Consider the following 9,928-nt stretch of genomic DNA (forward strand, 5'->3'; position numbering starts at 1 on the left):
TCTTAACGTGTTAAAATACGTCTAAAATGATTCCGATATAAAATAATAACATTCGACCTTGGTGACATATAGCGCGCTATTGGTTTTGATATTCATCTCGGCTCTCGATTTCGTCGCGATCGCGGTCGAGCGAACCCTATTTGCGATCGATTCCATCGATCTTTCGTCTTTTTTCGCTTCGGACTTAACTCTTGTTCGGAGTTTGAGCGTGCCCGACTTGTCGACTCCAAATGTGATTTTCGCGCGTGATGAAATGGGATTTTCAATCGTTCCGAAATTCGGGAGTGCCGTCAAAGTATCGCACGTAAAAAGTGCGGAAGTGCCATCAAACTATCGCGCGTTTTTACTTTTGTACGGGTTAAAATATTGTGCGATTTTACTTTTGTGCAATTTACACAAATTAATAAAAGTATACCGCGCGTATAAAACAATAGTTTTTGACAATTCTGACATCTGAGAGGAGGAAGAGGCCTAGGAGAGGCATCCTGCACCGGTGGAGCAACCCTAGGATAAATATTATTATTTATATATTAATTATTATAAATTATTCACACGAATTAATTTGAGTTATTTATTTAAATGATTTTAACAAGAAAGATTCAAAGACTTTTATATAAATTTTATCAAAATTTTTATTTAAAAAATAGTTTTTTTTAGAATTTATAAAAGTATTTTATATTAATTTGCCTATTTCTACATATTGAATATAAAATTGATGAGTACAATAATAATTTCTTGAATATAATTATTTTAAACGTTATAATTTGGATTTTATATTTGTTTGTTACAGACAACATAGCTTCAGTGTTGACAACTCCGCTGTTGCCCATCATTGTCGGTGAGTGATAAAAAGATTTTATTTTAAAGCGACGGATTTGTGTAAAGACTCGTAGATTTTAGATGTATTATAGATGGAGACGTAAATTGTAGATAAATCCGTTACTTTAATTTTCAGACAACAGGATAACCGCGTGCATAACGAACTCTTTTCAATTTTAAATTATAAAAACAATTATTTTTGTATCTTTTATCTTATAAAATAGATATATAGATATATAGATAATGTAGACATATTATTTGTATACAAACATTGAAAGAAAAGCAAAATATTTTAGAAATAAGAATATAGTATTATTCCAATTTTATGCAAGACACATATATATATAAAATTTTTATTTATTTAATTATATATACGTATATTGAGTTTTATAAAACAGTTTAAAGGTACAGATGTTTAATACCCTAAGCAGAGTACATTGTAATATATGGAAATAAGTTAGATTTATTGATCTCTCTTATTTTAAGAGGAGACAGAGGAGGGTTAGGGGGAAAATAGGGAGGAATAGGAAAAATATATAAAATAAGCTAATTTGTTTTATTCTAGTTTGGTTCTATGTATTATAGTCTTTCAATATTTATTATAATGTCATTTTATTATAATGATATCTGTATTATTTTATCTTATTTTCTGAGAGTTCTGAACTTATTCTGTGTTTATTTTTGTTAATCGCATAAACCTATAATTAAGCAGATTTTACACTTAAAATACATTTATTTATTTAGAAAAACATTTTGTGTTATACTTATTTAAGACACGCTAATTTAAATGTATAATAGCAAACTCAAATGTTCTCCAATATTGTGCAAAAATTTGATATCAAAATATTTCGATAGCAATTAGTTCAAGAAATAATTTAATATACATCAAGTTTATATTATTTCATTTCTTTTTCTTGATTGTTTTATTTATATGGTTAAGATATTCATGCCGTTATTTAATGCACCTATAAAAATTTAATATTTTTGAAATCCATTTGCAATATCTTTCTATTGTACAATCAATTATAATATATTTGTGTTTTGTCTACTATTTTGTATAAATGTATTTTTAATGTGGAGATGCTTAGCATAATGTTAATTTAACACTTCCATTATTAATATATTAATTGGTAGAAGCAAAAAATTCAAAAATTGAGCAATAAGTTAACAAAAAATTAATATTTAAAATTAACATTATGTCATACATTTGAATTTGATTTTTTATAATACGGAAATATCAGATTAAAAGAGGTTTAAAATTTAAACACAGTTTTACTTCAACATATTCGATTTCATTCCATTTAATGTAGGATTCAAATTATTAATCTGACAAAACAGGATTATAATTATTAAGAATGGTATTATTTTAATTCCATATTAATTGAATTAAGCACTCTGAAATGACGAATACTATGTGTTGGACTAAAAAATAAAAATGGAAATGTTACCAGAATACTCGTCTAACAAGCTCAAAGTATCACATACAAAAAGAGTATCTTAGGTAAATGTTCTATTTTTAATGACATAAGAGATAACTCAAAGTCACTAAAAAGAAACTCACAAGTCCATATAAATGCAAGGTTTTTTTTATGTTTTTTGCAATTTTTTGATGTTTTTCTACAATATATAATTACATTAGAAGTACGTTTATTTAAATTTAGCATAGTTTTTATTGCTTTGTTTTTGTTTCTTTTTTAATTGTGTGTTTAAATTTAGAAATTTAGAGTAGTTTTAATATTTAGGAAAAGAAAACGAGAATTTTTAATACAAATGCATAATTTAATACAACACATGATTGAAAATTAAGTTTGAAAACATTAATTTATATGGAAATTGACGGTAAACAATCCACAATTTTTATTTAGTATTTAAGCATGTTTGCTGAAATTGCTTGTAATTGCTTTCAATGACAGTGAATGACATTATCAAATGTTTCAACAAATTCTGTCATCATATTTTACTTAAAAATTATTATTAGATGAGAGATCTTTGCAATGCAGAGAATTTGCAATATAAAGAACAACCAGATATATATCAACTGTATTATTATATTATACCACATTATTGTTTCATGACTTCATTTATTGAAATGTTAATTCCTCAAAATAAATGACTTTATAATATACGTATTATTTACAAATCAACAAATAAATAGAAACAATTACTGTAGAAAGCAAAGTGTCTTATTTATTAAGATCTTTCGTTACATTCACACAAATTATTAAATCAGAAATGTATTCTCGTGTTTGAACAAAGTCGATTCAATGACATATAGTACACGCGTGGAAATCGCGGAATAGTTTTTTATCGTATAAGTGAGTTTTCAATCAATCATTATTTATCAATTAGCACATGAGTAGACAACCAAATAACACAAGAATCTACTCTGCTGCTGCTGTACGTATACAGGAATGTATCAACGTCGATACCTCTCAATAATCGATACATCTCGGCGACAGTTTTTTAGATAGATGAGGAGGAGAGAAGAAGAGGCATTGAATGAGGGAAAGAAAATTTCTGATTATATGATAAAACCACCGATAATCATACGGGACGGAGAGGGGATCGTGAATAATTTGATCTTATATCTTCTCTATCCTTCTCTCTCTCTCTCTCTCTCTCTCTCTCTCTCTCTCTCTCTCTCTCTCTCTCTCTCTATTTATTCGAAAAACAAGACAAGCTCGCAAGCTCCTTTTGGAAGTTGCACTGTAATTGCGAGACTTGAAGTTTCAGTCTGCAAAAGCTTCTTTTCATTCAAGAGATAGTTTGCTTGGAACGTTACACGCATACTTGAATGCAGTATTTTCTGTAGTATATTGTTTACTTGAATATTATTTCATTTAGTGGTGAATAATGTATGTCAGATAACCATTTCATTTATAACAGAATTTATTTCGCATTACGATTGCCTACTATTATCTAGAGAAATTTTAGAATCTTGAAGAATTTGAAATCACCAAAAATTATATAACTAAAATATTAATCCAATACATAAAAATATCTGCATGTGTGAAGCCAAAATATAGGTTATTTTAATTTTTCGCATATTTGACAGTTATTATCGTTCTTATCGTTTACAGCTAGCAAGAAATCACGTAGTGAAAAAAAGCGAAAAACCTATTACCAAAACTAGCATACTAGGACGTATAGTAGAACGCAACACACATACTTTCAAGTTGCACAACCAGTATGATAGTTAATTAAATGTCTCGTATACGATTTAGTATAAAAAATCGTACCGTGTGCGGCCAGCTTAAAAAAGGACAACTGAGTGAATGTTCGAAACAGCGAAAGATTATCTCGTTGACCTATATTTCAGGCTTGTCAAGTCAAAAAATCGCGAAGATATAGTAGTACAAACATATCGAAAAACAGCGCGTTCCTAAAAAACGTGATAAAGATACGAATCTATAACATTATTGTTGACGTGTTGATAGATGTTATAAATGATGTTTGGTGTAGAAACGTCAAATAATTATTAATTTTATTTGTGAAGGAATAAATATCTATACTTATATTTCTTCTAAAACGGACGTAATAGGTATACATTTTTCATTAATATAAAATATGCCTTTAAATATGGAATATCAAATAAGATTTTGTTATATAATAATAATTTAACCTTTTAAAAAAAAGAACCGTTGAGTGAATATTCGAAACAGCGAAAGATTAATTTGTTGACCTGTATTTCAGGCTTGTCAATTTACTTGATTCGAGAACGCGTCTAAGCGTCTGTTCTTCAAAAAGTATAAGTTGCCTTTTTTTCAACAATCTTTCTTGGTATGGATATAATATATGTCAAATAATTTTTGTATATTAAAAAGGAAGTTACATGAGAATGGGTTAATAAGAGAGCTAATAAGAATAATTTATGATTTTTTTTACAAAATAAGTCATAAAAGGCTTAGCATTTTCTTATTGTTGCTGTATTTAAACTTTTGCTTATAAATAATTCGATTTTTTTAACTTATAATTTAGTTTCTTTACACATTTCGGTTTTAACTTTTTCAACTAAACAACTCCACTTTTACTTGACTTTTTTCTTATAAGTGTGTTCAAAATTATTGTAGTTTTAACAATGTTTATATTTATTTAAAAAATAAATATGTTTTTTATTACTATTATTATTTCATTTTTATTTGTTATCTATTGGAAATTATAAAAATCGCATAAATTTGTGTATTTAGAAATTTTACTAAATTTTTTTAATGGTATTTTTAATTCAAATCATAATAAGAAACGGTGTTAGATATTTTTGATTTTTATATTTGTTGAAAATATATATTGATATACATTGAATGATAAATTGCATATCAAATCAAGTGGCAGAGAGTAGCTGTTATTGCGCACATGATTTAACTATTGACATCAAAGTTAATTGATATTTGAAATACAAATTGAGATGACATCTAAAACTATTTTACATATTATTATAATATATTACAATAATCGTTATTTAGATGTACACATACAACTATCCTTAACTAAAAAAAATGTTGATTCTCTATATATTGATTTGGTAAATATATTAAATATAATTTAGTATTAATTTTACTATATATAAAAGTAAATAAATATTTAGAGTAAACTGTTATAGATCTCTCTCTCTCTCTCTCTCTCTCTCTCTCTCTCTATTTATTCGAAAAACAAGACAAGCTCGCAAGCTCCTTTTGGAAGTTGCACTGTAATTGCGAGACTTGAAGTTTCAGTCTGCAAAAGCTTCTTTTCATTCAAGAGGTAGTTTGCTTGGAATGTTACACGTGTACTTATAAAACGCACTGTTGATCGAGTTCCTGAAGGTACTATCTATTTCGTTGGCAGGATATTGCCAAGGTGCGACACATCATATATATTTATGTATTTCTCTTCTCTTAAGAAATCTTCTCTCAAAGGTACATGTATATTTCTCTTCACAATTGAAAATTTAGGATTTCTCAAAGAAGTTCACGTGTTCCTCTTGCTCTCTTTGGTTTCCGCATTTCATTATCGCGTGTTTATTCCTCAGGTGTTCGTGCTATTTTTTTGAATTCTAAAGAGGATTGTTCTCCGTCAACGCATTAATATATCATTTTGCGATTGTTTGCTGAAAGACTATCTGTTTTCCGTGCAATCCTATAATTTGTTTCACCTTCTTGCGTTCGAAAATTATGAAAACGATAGCAAACATATGTGTGAATAAATAACTTTTAGTTGTTTTACGAAAAAGCTATACAAACAGCCAAATAGAATTATAATATTTTATTGATAAAAAAAAAATTTGTATAGTATTTTTATTCATAAAATTGTTTATCATTTACAATAGAAATATATAAAACGTTAAATAGATATGGAATATTATGTGTGGGGATGTTTATAGTTTAAAATTATAATTGCCTTCAGAGATATTGCAAATAAAAGTAATATTGAAAAATGATTAAAATTGAAATTGCCCAAATATGCAATTTTACAATACTTTTTATATATTGATGCTGCTAAATTATATCCAAAAGATTAACGGTTACACATTCATTTATAAATTATTCTTACAGTCAACTTGAAGCGCATCAACTATTATTGCTTAAGATCGCAAATATTTGCCAATACGTCCTTGATTTTCTTTCATTTCTTTTAGTCTTTTGCACTTAGAACAAACATTTATTTATATATTCTATTATCTATTCTATTATGTATTATCTCAGTTAAATGTTTTGGATCTCATCTTATACAACTCGATTTCGTCATTCGCACATTTTCTTTATAAGTTTCCGCCTGAAGCGCGCATATTAAATTATTATAAATTACTAAATTATTGTAATTCCACGCCGCAAAGTTTTTTTATTATCTTTACTCGATTGCACAATATATATGTATATATATCTGCGTTTTACAACAAATAAATATAATTGTTGTCAATTTCCGCGACATTCATAATATTTTCCACGGACACTTAACTTTGCTATAGCAAAGCATTACTTTCCACAAAATCCTCTTTCCCGGATATATTTTTTCGAAGAGAATATCACAATATGTCCTCCTCCGATAATCGTCCTTCTCGCGTGGGATAATACACGTTCTCCATTAATCTGCACATCAGTCAGTCCTCGTTTTATACGCAGGAGCGATATGGTAATTTTTTTTTATCCAGTTCAAGGAATGTTTTTTACGATTCTTGCGCCGTAATGTTTCTTTTTCTTTCCGTTAAAATAAACCGAGAATCAGATACACGTCTCATTTGCCGCGGTTATTTGTGCGATGCCATCCTCCGTTTTTTTTTCGCTCGACAAATACTTGGTCCTAACGTTATTCGAATGAACGAGGAACGAGGATCTACTCCTGTCCTGTAGCCGCGTGTCAGGACTAAGGACATCGCAGGATCTCTCTGCGTTGCAGTGACTCGTAATCCTCGTCGGCGAACGAAGCAACATGTTGCATCTGAAAGTAAGCAAATATCACGATTATTTTAATTTCGATGGATTAATTATGAGATTACGCGAGGTTATTTGTTGAGGAGTCTCAAAAAGTATCGGTAGAATTAAGCTTTAAAATTATAAAAGCAACAAACACACATTTTAATTTTTATGTCTAAACATTGAACAATCTTTCTAAAAGATTTCAGGAAAATTTGCAGAAAAATTGGAAAATTTTTGCTCGACAAGCAAACGGTAAACTTGATAATGATAGGATTAACGTGGTAAATTATCGTGTGCTTACTTAATGCTACGTTGATAATGTACGCTTCTTACACGGACCACCTGGGATCCCTTTCTGGATCCGCAACCGCATGCCGTGCTATCTCTCATGCTGCTAAGTATTTACCATATCCTATAGCAAATATATTACAAGTATTTACAAAATAATTACTATACATGTTTAGTTTTTATTTATCAAAAATTATCATATTACTTATCATATATGATATAAAATATTTCATCTATATTTTAAGAATATGTCGAATAAAGATTTTTATAAAATATGTATAAAATATTTATATATTTCAAGAAAATATATTTTTATAAATATTTATCATAAATATTATGTGCTATCTGGGTAATGCACGTTAAAAAATTAAGAATAATTAATATTAAATATTTTGCAACATTAAGTTTATACATAATTTAAGCAAACGAACATGATAATTGAGAAAGAATATTTGCTGATTCTTTGACGTTAAAAAATATCTGATATGTCAAGAAATGTAAATTATTAAGACAAAAGTAAAAATATTAATAGTCGCCAGTAGTTTTTTAAACAAAGTGAAAAAATCTTAAATAACGTTTCGACTCTTGGTTTGGATCTTCTTCAGATGTTCGAGTTCTGAGATGAACATTTGAAGAAGACCCAAATCAAGGGTCAAAACGTTATGTAATATTTTATAAAGAATTAAATAAATATCCTTTGCCAGGTCGACATTTAAGATTTTTTCACTTTGTAAATTATTAAATAATTAAATAATTATTCTATTTTTTTCATGACGATGAGAATCATTTTTATAGCATCAAAACTTGAACTTACTCTTTGAAAATGCCAATTTTACGGCCTGCAGGGCTATTCTGTAACTTTTAACTAATATACGTTACGATATGGCTGTCCTTTTCTTTCTTAATAAGTAAAAAAAAGACAGCACATCATAACGTATGCGTTAGAAGTTTCAGAATAATCCTGCAGGCCTAAATCTCGATGTATGTACATACACGCATCAGCAGGTATGATATTGTGCAACACGCATTATATAACTTTATTTTTTCCATTACGGTAGAATAGGTGCAAATACCAATCCTACTATTAAAGATGATTTTGTAATTAGTTATATAGGTTACATAAAACTCGTTTCTTTGCAATTTTCGACACATTTATCGCGTTTAATTTCATACGTGTAGTAAACAAGAAAAAAATGTAATGTTAAAATATTCAAATATTAATTATACATGCATGTTACATTCTAATATAATGTCTTACAAATGTTTTCAAAATATTACCTAATAACATTTGACTTAATTATACGAGTTATTTAAATCATGCAAGTTATTTAACTCATCTATAGTTATTGTTTTCGTATCAAAAATGTATAAATCTTCTGTGTGCTGTCCTCAAAATAATAAAATAAGCGTTTTATTGTATTTAATCATTATTTTATCATTATTTATATCTGATAGTACAAAGATTTTACCTTCAGCAAGAAAATATTTGCATTGTCAGTAATTTTTTTCCGTAAGGCCGACGGTCTTTAATAATATCTCGTCGGTTGTCTTTGTAAGCCAAAAAACAAAAATAAAATCAATATTTTCAAATATTAATTATACCTGCATTTTACATTCTAATATAATGTTTTACAAATGTTTTCGAAATGTTAGCTAATAACATCTGTATAAATTACATCAATTAGAATTATAATAAATAATATACGCAACAAATTGTGTACATATGTACATAAAAAATATCTTGACATTAAGATGATGTGACAAATAAAATTAATTTATATAATATGTCAGAAGAGGTTAGCCTTGAGTCTTTATTTTCACGCAAGTTTGGCAGCCACTCAGATGAAACAACAAAAGTTCAACTCAATCTCACAATCAGCAGTTGAGTAAATTTCGCGAGCTAAACACGTTTCTTTTTTTTAATCACTTAAAAGATATTAGTTTTTCACTCAAGTATAACTTGCGTTTTCGAAAAATTTTGCCAAAAGCAAAATTAACGCCTTATTAATAACTATAACAAATATTTTTTATTTATTGAATCAAAAAAATGTACACGATACATTTTTAGGGATCATTTCTGTAATAATTATATTACTTAAATTGGTTTGTCTACTTAAATTACATAATCAAAGGCGTATCAAAGATATAACAAAAATTCAAATAATAAAAAAAATATCAAAAATATATTCCGTGTATATAACGTAAATATTGAACGTATAAAAAAATGTAAAAAAAAATTTGAGACAGTCTTTTAAAATCCTTAAAAATTATGTTTTAAAAAGATTGATCTAATGGAGTAAACCAGCGATGAGTATTATTGCATTATTGATTGAAATGAGAATGATGTATTAAACTTAAAGAAAGAGATATAGGCACATGTGTTTGAAGAAGGGTTATCTCATGCGCGATAAAAAGAAACAAGTAGCTTCGCG

The sequence above is a fragment of the Anoplolepis gracilipes genome, chromosome 12, assembly GCF_047496725.1.
Source record: "Anoplolepis gracilipes chromosome 12, ASM4749672v1, whole genome shotgun sequence".
Classification (NCBI taxonomy): Eukaryota; Metazoa; Arthropoda; class Insecta; order Hymenoptera; family Formicidae; genus Anoplolepis; species Anoplolepis gracilipes.